The sequence below is a fragment of the Cupressus sempervirens genome, chromosome 6 (genome assembly GCF_028749045.1).
Source record: "Cupressus sempervirens isolate cs-2001-9-10 chromosome 6, ASM2874904v1, whole genome shotgun sequence".
In the NCBI taxonomy this organism is placed as follows: Eukaryota; Viridiplantae; Streptophyta; class Pinopsida; order Cupressales; family Cupressaceae; genus Cupressus; species Cupressus sempervirens.
In genome coordinates this window covers 705,030,811-705,052,360 of record NC_143123.1, presented here as the reverse complement: position 1 = coordinate 705,052,360, position 21,550 = coordinate 705,030,811, and the positions used below count along the sequence as shown (strand labels likewise).

At 35.9% G+C, this 21,550-nt stretch overlaps 1 pseudogene; it reads left to right on the top strand.

The window, feature by feature from the left end:
• Window positions 1–9,403: 9,403 nt before the first annotated feature.
• Window positions 9,404–9,956, top strand: LOC149554227 (proteasome subunit beta type-3 pseudogene; annotated as a pseudogene).
• Window positions 9,957–21,550: the final 11,594 nt, after the last annotated feature.

Genomic DNA, 21,550 nt, shown 5'->3' with positions numbered 1-21,550 from the left:
TGCTCATATACAGTGCCTACATAAATTTTTTGTGTCACATAAGCACTCTTTCCATGGCCTTTTGATTTGATCAAGGGTGAAACATCATGTGCTCATTAAATTTTCTCATTGATGATTGCATTAGTGGATTCAGGGAAGCACTGCTCCTTCTTTTATTGGTTATTTATCGATCTCTTTGAAAGCTTAATTCATAGACATGTTGTTCTCCATAACTTATGTCCATTAGGAATTTTAATTTCATGTTATTTACTTTCAATTTTTGTTATTTGCTTTGCTAACCCCCTTGCTAGAGTAGGAATTCATACTAGTTGCATTGGTAGATTGCATTCATAGAAAAACATAAATAAAAAATACAAAAATATAGTTCTTTTCCATGTGTTATTTCAAAGTAGCATACAAGTTTTCCATCTCATCTAAAATCAAAACAAGCTAGCAAATGCCTCCTTGTGAAAAATCACATTTATCTTCAACTGTATGGATTCTAGTAGGTCATGAGATTAGCCCAGAACCTTGGAGTTGATTCACAAAATCAACTTTTCAAGAGAGGAGTTTGCAATAATTCATGTTTTTTAGCATTGTGCATAACGATATCTCAATAGAAGTGGTGCTAGAAGGAGGGCTGAATCTTTGATTCTCAGAAAAAGAAGGAAAATTTTCCAAAGTTTCAAAATTTTGCACTTTTTTCCAAATTTTGCATTTGCCATAAGTTTAGAATTTTTTTTGAGTTTCTAAGAAATTTAAGTGCATAGGTGCATAGCTCCATAGGTCTACAGATCTGCATCTATGCGAGTGCACAGATGAGAAAAATTCTATGGTGTGAGAAAGTGTACTTTTACAGACGTGTGTTTTTTCTAGAATTGATGCAAACTAGAGGGTTCTAATCTAGAATCCCCATTTTAGTGAGCATTAAGGTCTTCACCAAGGACATATGAGTGTCTTGAGCTTACCCACTTCTAAAAGCCACATAGTGATAAGGGAGTACCTTGAATTCAACCACTTCCATTCGCACTTTCATCATCTTCTTCAACTCCACCTCCACTCCAACTACCCGATGGACAACCACATACTCCCATAGTTCTACCTCCATAATAGCCACCTTTAGGTCTACCAAATCCTTGGATGACCTTCTTTGCAAATGCAATAGACTCACCAATAAACTTGAGAGGTGCACTTCATGACCTCCCTAAGAATCCCAAAAAGTTTTTGGCAAGGTTCATCTATAGAGAACTATGAACCACTGATGTCCACGTTAAAGTATTCAAAGAAATTTGCAACTAAAAGAAAATTTCCAATGAGTATGTGGTCCTTCATTTATTCCCTTATTCTCTAGGGTAAGTTTCCTAAAATTGATATGTCAATTTGCCACCTAGATGTATTAGAGATTGGAATACTTTCAAAAAATTGTTCTTAGAACAATTCAAAACATTCATCAACCCAGCTGTGATACATCAACAATTTATGTCAATCAAAAGGGACCCATCTAAGATAGTTTCTTGCTTCAACCATTGCTTCCATATGACATATCACAAGCTATAGGTGCCATACAATATACCCATTGAAGTAGCCATCCACATTTATCTGAATGCTATGGACCCTCTTACTGCTATCTTTCTCAGAAGGCTTCCTATAATGGATATCGATACATTAGAGAAGGTTTTTGTAGAAGCAATAACTTTTACCAAGCAAGCCCATCCTAATAGAGGAGGAATGATGCTTCAACCTCAAGCTATCATGACAATGCCAACATACCCCCTCAGAGTACCCCTGATGCCTAGTCAATTTGTACCTATGAATCTAGTAGTGGTACCGGCTCCATAGAACCTGATGCTAACTTATCCAGGGTATGAGCCTCCTAAGATAGCTTTCTTTGAGAAGAAGGTAATGGTTCCTATAGAAACAAAAAATAAGTTCATTTGAGAATTTGATCAGAAAAAAAGACTATGTCACAAATGAACAATGAATTGACTCATCTTAGGTTGTCACAAGGATAGAGTAACAACTTTCAAATAAATAATGTCGGTCCTTACAACAACAATTATGTCCAAAGTTACAATAGAAGATTCAACAAAAATAATAATAATGAAGGAAACAATGATGGGGGAAACAACTTTAATCCTCCTAACTAAAACAATGACTTTTAGAAGAAAAATTGATATTGGAACACACATCTGAATAATGGAAGTATTCTTATTGACAACAACAACATTCAGTATGTAGATATCAATCAGTATGACAATGGTTATATGCACCTAGCGAAGATGGTTTGCACTATAATGAGAATCAAGGGATTGCTCAAAGTGCTCAAGAAAGTGATAATTCTACTCCTATGAAATTTAATGTGATGCTATTGGAATCCTATGATGCCATGCAAAAGCTACAGGTAGAATAATCAGTTGATGAAGAGTTCTCATTTCTATTTAGACAAGAACTTGACCTTCAACACAAAGAGATGTTTGCTTTTCACAATGACAATCAAAATATGTACAACTTGAGAAGTAGAAAGGAACCTCTAACAGATGGAATTCCTCCTATGCTACAACCAACACCTCCAAACCCAAGGGCAAGTAACAACCTAGCATCAATAAAACTACCAACTAGAGGACAACAAAATCAAAACCAAGTGAATGTGCCTACAATATTAAAAGATCATGCTTGGTCTATGGAAAGATATAGTGCAATCAAGGATTTGAAACAAACAAAGGCCAATATGTCTATGTTTGACATGTTGCAAAACTATCTGCAACAACGAGAGGTGCTCATGAAGATGCTAAACCATACGAAGACTTCTCACAATGTGAATACTACTCCTCAAAAGACTATGTTGCAGCATGTTAATGCTATGGAGGCATTGCCCACCATGTTTAAAGACAAGGTAGAGGTGCCACCTTTTTTTCTCAGTATAAGAATATATGGGAAAAATCTTCACAATTGCCTTATGAATTTAGGAGCTTTGTGCAATGTCATGTTGTTATCCATAGCACAAAAGCTAGGGGTTACCCCTCAACCTACCAACTAGGTAGTGATACAGTTGGACAAAATAGAGGTCAAAGTCATAGGTGTATTGAAGGACATGCAGATATAGATGACTATCAACCTCTAAATTCAAGACATCATTGATATACACATGGTTGATATTCTAGAAACATATGCATTGCTCCACAGTAGAGAATGGACAAAGTGTCTAAGGGGGTAGTTTTCCATAGATTTCACTTAGCTTTGGTTACCATGGAAAGGTCTAAACAATCAAATCAAAATAGATGCAGAACCAAAGTTAAAAATGATGATCATCGATTACAATGCTCTTAATGAAGTAGCCTTCTTACAAACAGATTTAGGTTCCTACAAGGTAATGGCTTTTGATACAATGTCGATCCAAAAACTAGATGATCAAGATAGGGGCCCCATGATTTCAGCTCCAAAAGATGAACTCATAACACAATTCATAGAACATATGATGGCTAAGCTACAATGTCTAGGGGAAGAGGCTGATCCCAATATTCTCCTACTTCGTTGATTTTTTCGATTGCATAAAGTTAGCCATTTAGAGTTTGAGTGTTCATCATGTCAAGAAGTAGTTGCTAAAGTATTGACAAAAATGGTCAAATTAAAGAAAGTTGACGATCCACAAAATCAATCTATAGAAAACCAAAGCCCTACAAATGCATCTCCTATTATTGAAGATATCGAATGGGAAATAGAAAATTTAAAAATGTCATATAGTGATACTTCTTCAGATGGTGGAGGTTTGTCTTCTCCTCCACTAGAATGATCAAAATAAAAAGGAGAAGATGGTATGTAAAAGGCCATGGATAGACTTTAGTCATTGTTCATCCTATGCCCAAAGTTGAAGAAATTCAAGAACTGATAGGGGAAATTTAGGACAAACAAGAAAAACACACACCTCCTCTATTTAGGATTCATAATGGAGAATCATTGAGTTCACCTCCTAGAAAGTTACAATGGTTTGCTAAGAAATAATCATTTAAAGCTCAAATAAAAGAAAAATTGAGAACAAATAAGCACAAGATCAGAAAACCCAAAGAAAACTCAATTTGGACTCTTCAATTCAACAGTTCTAGGTGTAAATTAGGAGCCAGTGTAGGTATTGAGCTAGCTCCTCCAAAAAGGTAAATCTTTCTACACTACATATCGACTACAATTTAGACATAGTAATAATGTTGCAGAGTATGAAGCCTTAATTCTAGGACTTCTCTTCAAACTTGAGAAAGGAGTTACAACTCTCATCATCGAAGGAGATTCTCAATTGGTTATTCAACAAGTAAAATCATTGTATTCTTGCAATGATAAGAGATTGATTGCCTATAGAAAAATGGTATGGGATCGGTTAGATGACTTCCAAGCTTTGAACATAAACTTTATTCCAAGAAGGAAAAACATGGTAGCTGATGCCCTTTCTATTTCAGCAAGCACATTGCAACCCATTGAAGTAACAAAGTTGAAATGATTTTTGATTTAGCTAGTTGTTGCTCCATCTATTCCAAAAAAATCACGAATTTCCAAGCTTTTTAGGATATTCAACATATACTGGAGTTTATCATGTGTAGCAGTCACTTTAAGGGACAAGAAATAGATGACACCCTCGATGATGAACCAGAGGATACTAAAATTCATGATGAAGATGGAATCTTCAACCTAAAGACCAATACTATTCCAAAGGGAATGGTTGAATTAGAATGTATCTTTGATCATGATGAGTCAACACTTAACAAAAGAATTCTTGAAGAAAAGGGGGCTGACGAATGTGATTCATACAACTTAGAAATGAAAGATGATCCCAAGATGGTAAAGATTGGGAAAGCATGCAATTTATAGGAAAGGGAAGATATGCTCAAATTGCTCATAGAATACAAGGATTCATTACTTGGAGCTATGAAGATCTAAAGATGTATGACCCTCAAATCATCACAAATGATATTCCCCTCAAACCAGATGCCAAAGCTTTCCAACAAAGGGAAAGACCCATTAATCCCATCCTCAAACCTCTAATAATGAAGGAGTTCAAGAAATTGTTAGATGCAAAGATTATATTCCCTATGCATCAGTCCACATGGGTGGCTAATCTAGTTCCTATATGAAAGAAGATTGGAGAGATTTGACTTTATGTAGGTTTTTACAATTTGAACTTGGCATCTCAGAAGGACAATTACCCATTTCCCTCATTGGATGAAGTCCTATGAATTGGTAACGGTCCAAAAATGATGTCTTTCTTGGATGGATATTCTAGTTACAATTAGGTAGTGGGTGAAGAGGAAGACATACTAAAGACTACCTTTATGACAAAATGGGGAACCTTCACCTATAGGAGAATGCCATTTGGATTGATTAATGCAAGAGATACATTTTAGCGTGCCATGGATGAAGTATTTAAGGGATTGATTAAATAGATGTATAGTTATTTATATGAATGATTTGACCATCTTTTCAAAAGATCAAACTAATCACATTACTGACCTGAGACTAGTGTGTAGTAGGTGTTGTAAATACAACATCTCTCTCAATCCCAAAAAGTGTTCATTTGGGGTTACTATGGGAAAACTCCTGGGTCATATCATTTATGAAGTTGGCATCTCCATAGATCCTAATAGAGTTGAAGCCATTTTGAAGTTATCACCCCCAAATAGTTGAAAGGAACTCAAGTCTTTCTTTGGGAAGATAAATTTTGTTCAAAATATCATTAGTGGATTTGCAAAGATTGTGTGTTCTCTCAATAATTTGCTTAAGAAGGGAGCTAAAATGGAATGGGCCCTTGAAGTTAAGAAATCGTTCGAGGATATTAAGATAGCCATTTCCACAACTCAAATATTGGTTAGTCCCAATTACAAGATTCCCTTTAAGATATATTCCTTTTCTTTAGAGCATTCGTGTGTAGGGGTTTTGACCCAAAAGAAGGAGAAGAAAGATGAAAGACCTATTTATTTTATGAGTTGTCCACTAAGAAATCCTGAGTTGAATTATTCCAACCTCGATAAATAGTCTTTTTCTTTGGTTAAGGTGGTGAAGAAATTTTTCCATTACAGATTGAGAAGTAAGGTGTATGATATTGTACCTAACCCAGTAGTAAAGACATTGTTGATGCAAAATGAACTTGGAAAAAGGCAAGGTAAATGGATGGTGATACTTCAAGAGTTTGACCTTGAGATCCAACCTATGAAATTAGTCAGAGGTCAAGGATTTTCAAGGATAATAGCTAATAAAAAAGTTGGTAGTGAAAAGAAATTTGAGTTTGAGAAGGAAATAGATGATGAAGACCAGAAGAAAATGATAGTATCTCAAGTCGATATTGGCCAAAGTGTGGTGACAGACGTCTGGTACTAGGATATTATGTATTATCTCTTGTAGAATCAATGCCCAAGTTAGATGAATAGCTCACAACATAGAGGACTTAAAATGAAATGTGAGTTCTAGATGCTGCAAGACAACAAGTTGTACAAAAGGAATTATGAAGGGATCTAATTAAAATGCCTAGGATGTGAAGAAGTGAAGGAAGTCTTAGAACAATTTCATGAAAAATATATAGGGCATGGTTTGGTGAAAGTGACAACTCATATGATTTTAAGGTTATGATATTTTTGGCCCACATTGTTTAAGGACACTTTTGAGCACATCTACTCTTGTTATGTCTATCAAAGAAGTGCTAACAAAGAAAGACACTTGATGATGCCTCTTTAGCCTGTGTATGAGATACGTCATTTTGCAAAGTGGGGGCTAGATTTCAGTGGTCTAGTTAACCCACCATCATTAACCAAGCACACCTAAATTTTATGGCCACTGATTATTGCACAAGATGGACCAAAGCAGAAACTTATAGAAATTGCACTACCAAGGTGGTGATAGATTTCTTAGAGGAGCACATCATTACTAGATTCATAATACCATTCACCCTTTTGTGTGACAAAAAATCTTATTTCACATCAATATTTTTGACTCAATGGGTGTTTGAGAATAAAGTTATCATCAAATTACTACCCATAAGGAAATGGGATAGCAAAATATATGAATAAGAACTTGATCATGGTAATAAGATGGTTGTTGAAGGAGAACCCTAAGGATTGGCATATGCAACTCAAATATGCCCTGTGAATAGATCGAGTAAGGGTCAAGAATGCTTTGAGGACTTCTGCATATTTACTTGTCTATGGCTAGGAGCTTGTATTTTGACTCAACCTCAAAATTCTTATTTTGAAGTTTATGAGTGGATACGCTGAAGATGCTAACATAGTACAAATTAGATTGATGAATCTTTTAGATATGGATGAAAAGTGCACAACTACATTGGAGCACATGGCTAAACACTAAGCCGTCATGAAGAGATGGTTCGACAAGAGAGCCATGATAAAATCCTTCAAGATTTTTGACCTTGTCCTAGTTTGGAATAAGATGAAAGAAAAACTTGGTAGCCATACCAAGTTTCAATGCTTTTATACTTGTCCTTATCAGATCATAGAAATCCTTAGAGAAAACACTTTCAGGCTTAGTTCTATACAAGGGGAATTTCTTCCCTTACCAGTAAATGGGCAATTTTTGAAACATTATTTTGAGGCCCAAAAGAAATACACAAAATTAAAAATTAGTTAGGTTTTATTTCTACATTTGGTTATGTTGGGACTAAAAATTGCATGGTAAATTTTGAGTACCATTGAGAAATTGAGCCCTTTAAAAGCTTTTAATGAGTTTGTACTTGGTTGTACCTTTGAGGCCCATGAGGTGTTTAATGTTTCTAACACCTTCCATTCAACCTATCTACTTGTTTCATGATGATAAAATGACATTTTGAGCCATACCATGAAGTCCCGTTTTGAGCATTTGTCAAATTTGCATTTTCCCTGTGTCAAATAATGACAGGAGGCTATGTTTGCGATTGAATATCTCGCACCCAAAAATGTTTCATGACTTTCCACTTTTGGAGTGTCTAGTATCCATAGACCAATTGACCCAAATGATGGAATTCCTTTTGCATTGCATTGTAGACATTAGAGACTTGTTATGTTTCAAGTTTCAGCTTATGACAAATCCATTTGAATAGTTTTCAAACGCGATTCCAAATGCAATTTCTATCTTTTTACTGGTGTCATGAAGTGCAGATTGCTTGGAACCCTTGTTCAAGATGTTATACCTCAAAATTAATGATAGGTGAAATAAAATGGATTGTACCATTGTGTTTTCCTCTAAAAATACTTTGAGTGTACCAATTTTCAAATCATGACGAATCCATTTGCACACTTTTCTAGGTCAATTTCATTTGCAAAAAAAAGTTTTCTGTTAGCATTTCCAGTTTGCAAAATCCGAGTAGCCCACTTTGACCACTTGCCATTTGCGTCTAGTTATTCATCATGCACCCAAAATGCAGATCCATATTATCCTCATGACAAAAAACCAACACCCCAACTTTCATTCTCTAAAGTCTCAGTTTGCGTAGTTTTTGAAGCCGATTCCATACGCAATTTTTTGCTTTCTAACATGTTTACTTGCATGCAGTTCTGAAGGGTCAACCTTGATAGCGAATATATTTTGACCTCAAATTCTTCATGAGACAAGATTTGACAAGGTAGGAATATGTGAAACAGAGATTTAGTACTGTTGATTTCAGAGCCTAGTTATAGGTTTGGATTAGATTTTAAATTTAGTCAAAGGACCTTCTGGCACAAATTTGACAGTGTGCAGATCGATGATAAAATGAGCTTTTAATGATCAAGTAATGTTCGCAATCAGTTCCAATGAATATTAAAAGGTTAATGAATCACTTTGGCATTTGAGTTGTTTGAAAACAATTTTTTTTTAGCCGAGGCCACTTTGGGGCTCAGCTAATTGCATCAAACTGAATAGAAATGTGAGGGTATGATCATTTTAAACAATGTTCCATGCTTCTTTTTCATGGTTACAATACTGGTAGGAATAAGATGAAGGAACTGCCAGGGAATTAATTGAAGAAAACTATGAAGTTGTGACAGAGCAGTTAGAGATGGGTGTGAAAGGCATAGAGCAGGTTGCCATGCTTGTTATTCTAGCCTAGTTGAGTATGAGTCTTTGCGAATTTATATTGGTAGAGTATTTGCTTGAGTAGATAAAAGAAATAATGGCCAATGTTGGGAATCATGAGCCATTGGTTGATAGGATTCTAGAAATTGTAGGGAGTATGTATATAGCTCTTGAGAAGCCAGAGGAAGCATTGCCTCTATGTACAAGAAGTCTTGAAATCTAAGAATGCATCCTTGGAAAGAGCAGTTTGCTATTGGTCACCATACTCTTGTGTTTAGCTAATACACTCAATCTTCTTGGTGAGGAAAGTAATAGCATTGACCTTTATCATTAGGCTATTTCTATATTGGAGGCAACAAAGGAAGAAGGATTTAGATAATCTCGAGAGACTTTGTATTTCATAGATATGTCGATATTTGAATACAATGGAAGTGCATTTGGCGCTATGGTTGGGAAAGATTGTGTTTCCATTGCCAATGATCATCGTCTAGGTGTTTAGTTGCAAACTATAGTTATTGATTTTTAGTGCATTTTCAAGATTCATGATATGCTTTATGTTGGTCTCTCTAGGTTGGCTAGAAATGCACAAACATTGCACCAAAGACTTGCTTTCTGGCATAAGCTTTATCAGATTCAAGAGGAGAGGAATATGTAACCATAGAAATTTACAAATCTTATTTTTGCAGTGCTATATGAAAAGAGGTTTGGTCCATACTTTGGTCCAGCTAGTGATTGTTGGATTAAGGGATGATAACAAACCATTTATCTACATAATGGATTCTATTGGAGCTAAGGAACTAGTAAAGGATTTTATTGTTGCTGGTACTACTACAGAGTCACTCTATGGTGCATGCGAGTCTATGTACAAGCCTAACATGGAATCAGAGGATTTATTTGAGATAGTTTCACAGGCTTTATTGGCATCAATACATGTCAAAGAAGAGATCCATGCTAGGTAGGGAGCCCACGTAAGAGGAATGTACCAACAAACAAGAAAAAGTTTGGAGCAGAGAACAAACCATGCATAAGGAAATTCATGCCATAGAAAAGCCATGCCAACACTAAAGGCAAAGGTGTCATAAAAAATAGCATGAAAAAATATGAAGAACGTGCCAATGGCTAGAAGATGAAGACACCTGGCATCAAAGCAACGCAAAGCCATGACATAAAAGGGAGTTTGAAATGTAGATAAAACAAGAAATCCATGGCATAAAAAAATTGCTACTCCTACTTACGCATTGAAGGAAGATGCCAGTTGATGGCTTACTGAATGAAAGCCAGTCAAAAGAAAAGATCTCTCACACATTAGACGAGGCTCATGCACATCAAATGAAGACCCTACAGATAAAGGAAAGCCATAGAGTTAAAGCAGTCAAAATTAATTCTCCCACATTGGGGAGAGGATGAGCATTATTAAAGTTTAAGTACATTCCCACTCACCATTGATTGTATCAAAATGACTTGGGCTTTTGCAAGCTGCTCACTAATGCATGGGGACCCCACTCAAAGCTGACTTGGATGTGGTGGTTGAGGTGATGATTTCAAAAATTTTAGATAAACTTGTGCATGTGCTGATGTGGAGGTGGAGGCACAAGATTGTGCCACATGGCACATCCTATGGCTAGCACTTCCCTGCAATAACAAGTTGCGTGGAGGATAAGCTATGCAAGAATGTGCCCAACCACCATGTGGTAGTGGGCCTAGGATGCATTCTGAGGTGGAAAAAAGGTTGGGGCCAGGGGTGAGTATGTGGCGCCTTGCGGGGGTGAGTATGTGGCATAGGCCAGCTAATCAAAGGCTACCATGTGGCAGCCCAGGTGGCGCCTAGTGGGCTCAGAGATGAAGAGGGAAGTAATTTAAAAATAATAATAATAATATTTTATTATTTTTCAAATGGATGCACGTCAAACTTTTTAAATTCAAGAAGGCATTAAATCTAAAGTTTAGACTTTAGAAGGTTTTAAATTTTTGAAAATTTAAACTATCCAAGTTGTAGACTTGAGTGTTCTAGCATGGGGGACATTTTTCGAATTGAGCTTTAGGGGGGTTCTGGGAAGCTAATATAGCAATGTTATATATCACTAGAACTAGGAAGAGATGAACTATCTAAATATGAAGTTTTTTTTTTGCACAGAATGCCACTGGTTCATGTTGCAGGAGGTTTTCTCTCAGAGATTGATCTACATGTTTTATGAGGTGTTTCAAGTTACTAGTTGCAGAATTCAGTGGAAAAATATCATAAAAGTGTTCAGTGATTTTTGTGTCAATTTTTTTAAGTATTTGTGATGTTTTGGGTTCAATTTGATAAATTGACACATCCATAATCAGTTATAAAATTTTGTCTTTTGCTGAGGTTTTTTGCTTCTAAAAAGGAAAAACTAATTGGGATATGATTAGCAGTTGAGGAGAGAGATTAGAGAGAGTCTTTTCATGGAAAAGAGAGGGAATTTCATGTGGACAGATGTCAATTGCAAATTCAATCTGTGAATTTCCCTCTTCATATATATTCTTTCTTCTTCTCTGAAATAGGTTGTTGGTTGGTTTTCAATTCTCAGTTCTAGGAGCTCTACTCAAGCTGTGAAAACTACACACCCAACATTTCTCTTCTATTGAATAGCAATTTATGTTTTATGTAGATATTTCTTGTCTGTTAGGTGATTTGTGAGTCATTCCTGTACATATTTCATGTATTTGGTTTCAAGGAAAAAAAATAAAGAATAGCAAAGGGATTTAAATTGAATTTGAATCATGTCTCCTATTTGTGGAACTATAATCTTTTCTAGTTTGTGATCAAAAAGCATAAATTGAGTTGCATTTCATTTAGAAATTTATGTGATTGAAATATCTTGCTGGTGGAACAAAGAGCCATGTAATTGCTTGATTTTTGTCATAGGGTTTGCAGATTTCATGAAAGGATTGTCTGAGTATGAGATTCATTCTATAGCAAAAGTCTATTCACAAGGTGAAAGATAGATCAGGGATCTTGATGTAGGAATTATATTAAAAATTTCTAGAAGGTGTATGGTTGTAATTCAGTTAATTGCCAAATAGATAAGGCACTGATAAGAGATATGATCATTAGGTTTTTTTCCTCATACTTGGGTCTTCCTGTTATCAACATATTAAATCATTTTCCCTTTTATGTTGAAAGTTATTCAAAGTTTAACCTGCACTTTGCTTGCCAGTTTCATGAATCATGTTCTTAGCTATTTCATGCTTGTGATTCCTGGTTAAGTATAGAAGATTTAGGGGTTTTTATCTACTATTCTAGATTTTGATTATGCTCATTGTACTGGTCACATAATTGGATCCTAAGAGGTTCACCTGCCTAGATTTTGTAGAGCCTAAAGTGAAGAAGGAGTGTAGCCTTATAGTTGGTCCAAGACTGTAATCAAGTGTATCCATCATAGGAAGATGCTAGCCTTAGATGCATTTGTCTGATTTCTTGGTCATTTTCAAAACTATTAAATCAGGAGCCAATAGGTTAAATTCTATTCTTGCAAATAGTAAGGTTTTATTTTTGCAAGTGTGTTTGTTTTCTACAAGTGTGTTTTGTTTTCAGTTGTGTTTTTGCTTTTAAAGTCATGTTAGTCCTAGAGGGTAAGGTGCACTTGAGATTTTATCTTGAGATATCTCACTAAGCACTCTTTAGTTCTAATTTCAAGGAGAGGTATTTCTTTGTCAAAATATTTGGACAATTGTTTGTTTAATACCAACTAAACAATGGACATTGCTTGTTGAAATAGGGAGGCTTTCAGTCTTAAGTTTGGGGTTCTAAACCAACAAGCTATCAACACTTTGTAAACTTAAGAATCAAGCATCTTAGGTGTTGTCAAATTAAGGTTGAAGGCAGAAACAAATGATTCAAATGTTGATTGGTTCAAACAGGAGGGATCTTGTCGAAGGGTTGCTGAGATCATTGTTTGGCATGAGAGTTTCTAAAAGTTCTAAAAGAGGAATGCAAGGGATGTTCACCAAAGACCAAATCCAAGAAATGACATCAATGTCCTAGCTACATAGTCTAAGCATAGTTAAGATATAGAATATATATCAAAAATGAGAAAAGGGATGGTGTTAAGATTGAAGGATTCTAAAGATTTGAAATGGCTAAGGAATACAATTATAAAATGAAGTATCTTGTACTAAGATATATCTTCATCAAGTAGTAACATTACAAGATACATTGAGTGATTCCTCAAAATTTTCTAGAGAGTTAAAAGAAAGTGACAACCCACTAAGAGCTCTTGAACTAATTCTCTCATCTTGTCAAATAAGTGATTGATGAATGACCTTCATGAAGATTCTTGATGAATGAGCTTGGAGGAGTGGAAGATTGCTTCCAAGTTGTCTGAAAACTTGAAATGACTACATCTTGAGAGGTTGATGGGAATGAATACAAAAATCACACACTGAGCTTGAAGATCTTGCATCCTAAAGTTTTACCTATAAAGTCATTCAAATTGATGCTTGAGGTGTTTAGAGTTCTATTGGTGTTTGACAAACATTGAAAGGATGTTTGCTGATGAAGAAATGCCTTTGTCATTTCTTCTTTTTTTCGGGGCTATTTGTTGTGTTTCCACAATGCATGCCCCATTCCCTACTAGCAATAGGGACCCCCTACTTTTTTTGGGTCCTTGAACTCAAAATTCAAAGTCTGGGAAATGTTAGAGAGTCAAAAAGTAAAAATCAAGGAAAAATAAAGAAATAAAAATTGGGAAATGGGAAAAAATCAAAAAATTGGAAAATTGAAAAGGTAATAAAAAATTATAAAATTCAAAAAATTAATTAAGCACACCCTCGGACCACACAAGATGTGTGGGGCATGCACCATCCATGATGGTGTGCAATGTGCACCTCATGGGTGGGCGGGGTTATAAAAACCCTCACCTCCCCTAGACCCTTAAAATTTTTCATTTGCATCGCATTTTTTCTAAGCTTGCCAGGTTCACTACGCACAACCACACTCTCCATGTTTTTTTACTCTTTGGCTCCACAACATGATCAAGGTGTGCAAAAACCTTTAGGTACCACATGCATGCATGCTTATCTAGTGGCTCCCCATGCTTCTTCACAACTGCAATGCGCTTTGTTAAAAAAAAATTCGTGTACCATGCACACACACGCTCATTCAATAGTGCCACATGATCATTCAACACTTTGCATGCTTATTTAGTGGCACTACATGCTCATTCAACACTTTGTGCACTTATTTAGTAGTGTTGCATACTCATTTAGCATCACTGCATGCTTCATTGTGTGCTTGTGTGCATGGTTATCATCTATGCCACATACTGCACACACGCATTCAACAACACCACACTCCCCATGAACTTCACTGTGTGCTTCATCTCAATGTGCTACACATTTTTTTGCGCATGCGCACTGCACCCACTGTGCCCATTTATTTGATAGCACTGCGCATTCTGCGGCCCACCCAAAAAGTGTTGTGCTTGAGCTATTTTGTATCTTGCATGCCAAATACTCACCACTACATGTGCACAACACATAACCTCTGTTGTGTGTGCCCATTTCCACTACTTTGCATGAAAAATGAAACCCTAGCCATGAGCCTCCATCGCACTATGCCTTTACCATGCCGCGTGCATGCCACCTCTTAATGAAGAAGAAAAATCTAAAAATTTAAAAAGAAAATAAAAATATAAAATATAAAAGATAATAAAAAAGAAAATGTAAAATTTTAAAAAAAAAAAAAAAAATATATATATATATATATATATATATATATATATATAGATAAAAATAAATAATATATAAATAAAAGCACCTAAATTAAGCTTCTTATTTTTTCTATTTTAATTATTTTTCATTAATAAAAATTGAGTGGCTTTTGTGTTCTTTTAATTTTAGGATCTCACTATTTTTGAACTAATGAACATTTTTTCTCTCTGGTGTCATATAGATATTATGGCATCCACATCTGGAGAGAAAATGGCACCCAAGCCCATTGTATTTAAGTTACAATGTCTACCATTAAAGTCAAGGTTCCATGATGATCATGCAGAAATCAAAGATACTAATTTGGGGCATACAGACTTGGGAGAGTTCCTTAGAATCTATAATAAACTCTCTAAGAGATCAGCACTAGGATCCACCTTGATACATTTTGGGTTGGTGAGCACACCTTCACATCTAGTAATAGTTCAATCAACAAAATTGATTGTGACACTAGCTCAACACTTTGTCCCTGAGGAGAGAGTGGTTAAGAGCATGATAGGAGAAGTGGTCCTTGACCTCTGATCCAACAACATTGAGAGGGTCTTCCACCTTCTAAGGGCAGATTAGTTCATTAGAATCTCCTATGAAGCAGTAGAGAGATGGTATAGGGAGCACCCAAAAGAAGTTTATGAAATCATCCAATCCTCATATCTCATTTAGAAGACTCCTTCGAGTAGGGTCACATGAATGGTGGATATGACTAGGGGATACATGAAGGAAGATATTGGCTATTCCATTATCCTATTGAGTAGAGTCATGGGTTTACCAATAGCTAGCCACCTTAGTGCTTTCGTGGTTACTTTCATTTTAACAATCAAGATGGAAAGCATACCATTAGACTGGGCCACCACACCAATTGAAAACTTGTGTGAGCAATTGTGGGTGGTTAAAGATAGGAAGAAGTTCTATATGACTTCTTACATGGTATATTTTCTTGCAGCAAGGGTGAAAAATTACCTCGGTTTGTACAAGAGAGGCAGTGTGCAGGATCCTTATGCCTAGCCCTATATTTTCTACCCTCAATTGGTGAGAAAGAAGCTCTCAGTGCAAAGTAAGGAGTATAGAACCGTGAATGATGCATTCATCTTCATGGTCATCCAATTCATAGAGGTTGATTACATAAAGAGGTTGTCAAATGATGCAAACACACAAATAATAGCTCTCAAGGCCTACTTCATCCAATTTAAGACATTCATGTATTAGCATGTAGTTGGTGCCTCTTTCAACCCTAATAAGCTCCCCAAATATCCAAATGACAAACTAGTGTTATTGGAGATTGCAAGGTAGATTGATTCTATGTATGAGAGGGTGAAGAGACAAAGTAGACCTTGTTGGACATGGCCCCTAGTCATTGGACCATACCAAGTCAAACAGAAGCAAGATATTTTTTCTTTTGAGTGAGAATGAGAGAATTATCCCCTTGGAGAGTACAATTCCCCTAGGCTCTATTTTGATAATATCGAGAGAGTAGAGAGTCTGGCTAGTAAGGAGTTCCACCATGAAGATGATATTGAAGATCATTGGATAAATGCAACAAATGACTATGATATCTACATAAGGGACTACTATAGGATGAATTTGTATCTAGCAGAGAAGGCTCTCAAGTTGAATAGCCTAGAGGAAATAAGGGAACATGATTCATGGGAGCTATTGGAGTCCCTATTCAACTTGAAAAAAATAGAAGAGAGGCCCATCATGAATGCCAAGGTTGAGAGGGAGGAGGGCAATGATATTAATCATCAAGCAAGGCACATAGTTAGAATGAATAAGGATTGGATCAAGAAGCCTTTTCAACTTGATCTGATACCTGACATTGTGGTCTTTCATGCTCAAGCCTGCCCTGAAAAAGGTAGAGGGAGGAAAGTCACAATTCCTACCTTTGCAGCCTAGTCTCCCATTAGGCTAAAGATAGTATACCAACTTGACCACTTGGTTTTCTACTATCATTCTCTAGAGAGAAAGGGAAAGAACAAAAGGAAGAGGACCTCCCCTTAAAGGATTCAGACTGAATAGGGTGAAGTGCAAACACCTTCCCAGCAACAGGAAGAGAGTGTACATGGGTCTAAGGATATTGGTGCTTCCCAAGTCCAGGATGACCCTCAATTACCTCCCTTTATGCCTAGCCAATCAAAAGAGGGAGAGACTCAATAGGTTTATGTTCCTCCTTTGCAAGAAAATTCAGCATCCCCTTCTACCTCCACAAAACAAAAGAGGATTAAAATCCAAATGAAGAAAAGGTAAAGGGTAACTAAGAGAATGGTACATTTTCTATCTATTCCAGAGACCATACTAGAGGAAGAAGAAGAGGAGAAAGAAGAGGATATATATGAAGAAGAGTAGCTACCCCTATAGAGAAGAAGACAGCTAGCTAGAGCCCAAGAATAAGAGAGGAGATGGAGTATTGCAAGTGCATCATCATCCATCCTAGTAGGGCTCTTGGAAGTCTCTTCTTCAAAATATGAAGTACAATTGTGGGAGTATGAGTAGGGTGAAGAAGGTGAAAACATTTTTAAAATTTTAGATTTTGATTTTATGCTTGTGGGAATGGAGCTAGTTGGGGACAAGATAAGGGATACCCCTAAAGGTTAACCTCAATAAGAAGACTAGACACAGATGCCACCAGATTCATAGGGTCCTAATCTTATTCCCCCATTTCCACCACAAATAATAGTGGTAGATAAAGGCTCTATTAATCCTCTGCCTCATAGTTGAAGAGGAACACGTTTAGAAGGAACCAGTGCAAGGAGAGGAACCAGAGAAAATGTTGACCAATGAAGTCTCAAAGGAAGGAAACATGGAGGAATATTCTCAACCACCTTCCCAAGGCACTGAAGTGCAAGCTATAGGGTAAATTAAAATAGAGGCCATAGAAGAAGAGCCTACATAAAGGGGAAGTACTTAGGAGGAGTGATAAGGGGAAGGAGGTAGTAGAACATACTCCTTCATCCTTGAGAGGTATGTCTTCAACTGGGCACATCCCAAGATGGCTTTGAAAGGAAGTAATGAGGAGTACCAAACCTCAATTCCATGCTAATGAGGAAGACATTTTTTAAGATTGTAGAGATTTTGAATAAACCTAAGTCCCTATTACATGAGGCAAGACCATTAGCATTTGTCACCAATAGACAATACCAAGAATTGTTTGTGCAAGTGGCCATCCCTCCTAAAGACACAAATGTAGAAAGACTTGGTCCCCAAGATTATCAACTCAAAGAGGTGTTGCTAGGATGACCCAAATGGGATAAACTTGATTGATGGTGACCATGGGAATCAAAGAAGTCTTTAGGAGCATGGAGCAGGAAGAGGTCAAAATCCAAACACTTCAAAGGCAGAACACGATCCTAAGGGGACATTTAGCTAAAGTGGTTGGTCCTCTTGATCTTGAGCACCCGAAGGACACATTGAATACCATTCTTAGAGAAGGGGTAGCTATATATGTAGATCCATTTTTGAGAGCCTATCAGTAGTGGCAAGAAAGTTTTGAGGATAAAGGAATTTTGATAATTCAGGGAAACCTAAAGTTACTGAATGCTACACAGGAGAATGTGAATAAAATGGTAGCCATTTTGAAGTAAGACTTTAGTAGCATGGATGAAGTAAGGGCCTGGAGCAAGGACTTACAAATTTTGTTGATAATAAAGGGGAAAATGTATAGAATTTTTGTAGATGTGTACACGAATGAAGAGTTAGATTTGATTGATGATTGGATAGAAAAAATCACTGATAGTAATAAAGTAATGGAGACATTACATGTGGAGATTCATAGGCTCAATGATCAAGCCCAAGAGAAAATTTTGGAAGCTTAGAAACATTACATGGATGCTAGTTTAAGGAATTTTGAGGATGAAGAATGAGAGAAATTGTGGCGTATAGAGGCAGTAGTGGAAAGTTTTAAGAAGATTTTTGTGGAGGCTACTAATGATGGGGATATCTAGAAAGCCTTCAAGGTTGAAGAAGCTTTATTAGAATTGGGTACCAAACTTGGAGATTTCGCTGACACTCAGATTAAGGTAGACAATTATAGGCAAAAGGTGAAGGATAAGTATGAGGCTTTTGATTTACCAGATGCAGCTAGAATTATTGAGATTATAGAGAAATTCAAGGGCAAACATCCAAACATAGCTTTGTGATGAAGAAGAAAAAAACCTAGTTGCTAGAATTTTAGTTTAGACACTCAGTAAAATTTTGAGATTTTGGACCATTTTGAGCTCCACAGGTCGGCTGCTCTGAAGGTTTGTAGGTGTGCAAGTCCGTAACTCTACAAGTGTGCATTTTTAGAAAATTTCATCAATATTTAACTACTAGTTCCAAGCATAGAGCTTTCCATGCATCAAAAGCACATTCTGATGTTAGTTTAACTCTAACAAACACCCAATAAAGGACCAGCTTCTAGTTTTGGCACTCCTAGACACTTCCACTTAGACTTTGATCTTTGTAATTCTTTCTTCTCTCATAATTCTTTGTTTTAAACATGTAAAGGCTCATGCATCCAATTAATGAATAAAATATGGATGGATCCCTAATTAGCACCAATTAGATTGTAGTTTTTATATAATTAGTTTATTTTGTTAATTAAAAGCATTTTATCAAAGAATATCTCTCAATATCAACACAAATTGAGGAGATGATTTCTTATAAATAATTCATTGTAATATGCAATGGGGGCCACCATTATTTTGCAAGAAATTATGCCTTTAGTGCTCGCATTCGAAGTGTAGTAATTCTTGCCTGGATGGGTCATTGTTTTGTGAATTTTTTTCATAGAATTGTGATTGAGCCAAAGGTTTATTGCTTTTTTTTTTTGGTTTTGCATTTGATTAGTTCTAGTTTTTGTTATGGTATTGATAAATTTTGTTGCATAACTTGCTTGAGAAGAAATCATCGAATTGTGCCTACATAACTTTTTCATCTCAAATGAGTGCACTTTCTATGGCCTTGCAATTTGAAGGAGGGTGAAACATCATAAACTCATTAAATTTTCTCAATGATGATTGCATCAATGGAATTAGGGAAGTGTTTCTCCTTCTTTCATTGGTTATTTATTGATTTATTTGAAAGCTTAATTCATAGTTGTGTCGTTCTCCATAACTTATGTCCATTAGGAATTTTCAATTTCATGTTATTTACTTTCAAGTTTTGTTATTTTCTTTGCTAACCCCCTTGTTAGAGTATGAATTCATACTATTTTCATTGTTAGATTGCATTGATAGAAAAACATTAAAAAAAAAATACAAAAACATAGTTCATTTCTGTGTGTTATTTCAAAGCACCATGTAGGTTTTCCATCTCATCCAAAATCAAAATGAACCAAAAAATCCCTCCTTGTGAACAATCACATTTATCTTCAGCTAAATAGATTCTAGTAGGTCATGAGATCAACCCAGAACCTTGGAGTTGATTCACAAAATCAACTTTTCAAGAGAGGAGTTCACAATAATTCCTATCATTTAGCATCATGCATAACGATAGCTCAAAAAGACCTATTAAGGATGTGATTGGCACTACTTATAGCTTCTACCTAAAGTGATGGATCAGGAGAATTATCTTGAATCATACAACTTTCCATTGAATTAAGATTGCTAATCCTCATTGCTGCAATACTTGTCTTTTGTGGAGTAAATTCTATAGGATTCTAAAGATCAATACCTCTTGTTCAAAGAAGTCTCTAAGTCTTGAGTTCACATATCTAATTTCATTGTCCATATAAAGAACCTTTATGGTTTTACTTGATTTCTTCTCAACATGACTCTTGAAGGCTAGAAACTTATCAAACACTTCATTCTTGTGATCAAGAAAGCATACCCATGAGTAGCATGAAAAGTCATCAATGAAAGTGAGGACATAGCAACCCTGCTAACTGATGTCATTGAAAAAGGGCTTGCTAGAATAGTGTGAACCAAGTAAAGAATAACTAATGCTCTCCAAGCCTTCCCTTTGTCAAACTTCTCTTCTATATGCATATCTATTGAACAAGTTGAACATTCACCCTTAGAAAAGTTGATTGTAGGTAGAACTTTGACCATTATTTTTGAGCTAAGTTGATGAATATAATAGAAGGAAAGATATCCATACAACTGATGCCGTAATTTACTTTGTGATTTTTAATGTGTCAACAAGGCATGTGAAGGAGATTTAGGCACAAAGTGGGAGAAAGAATAAATCCTTGTGTCATGATTAACTTTACCCATACTAACCAATGAATTATCCTTAAGGTTTCACATCATTGCTGAATTAGGAAGGAAATCAACTTTATTTCCACCTCCACAGTCAGTGATTTAGTAAATTGAAAGGATATTACTACTAAGCCGAGGAACATATAGAATATCTTTCAACTCTCTATTTTCTATCTCATTCTATCCTTTCCTTTCAACTTCCACTTGTGTATCATTCCCTACAAATATGTGAGGTACCTTAGATTTATCCAATGAAGAAAAATGTCCTTTTAAAGAATGCATATGATGTGAGGCACCGAAGTCAAGAATCCATTCCCTTGAAGAACTTGAACTTTCCATAAGTGCTTGTCTTTTCTATTTGAAGTGGATGCATTTGAATCCTTGGAAACATTTGGTACATCAATTTTGTTCTTCCTAAGTAAGTTTTCCAACTCATCTATTCTCGTAGTCTTGCAATGATTCTCATCATGATTTGGTTTCTTGCAATATGCAAAAAATAGTTTATCCTTCTTTTTGTTGTTTTCCTTCTTGATGGAAGAAGAATTTCCTTGTTATGAGGAGGAAGATTGTTGTGTCTTTGATTGTGATTTTGGCTTCCACCACCTTTTATAATTGTTGGTGAAAATTTTTCCGCCTTGGTTTGT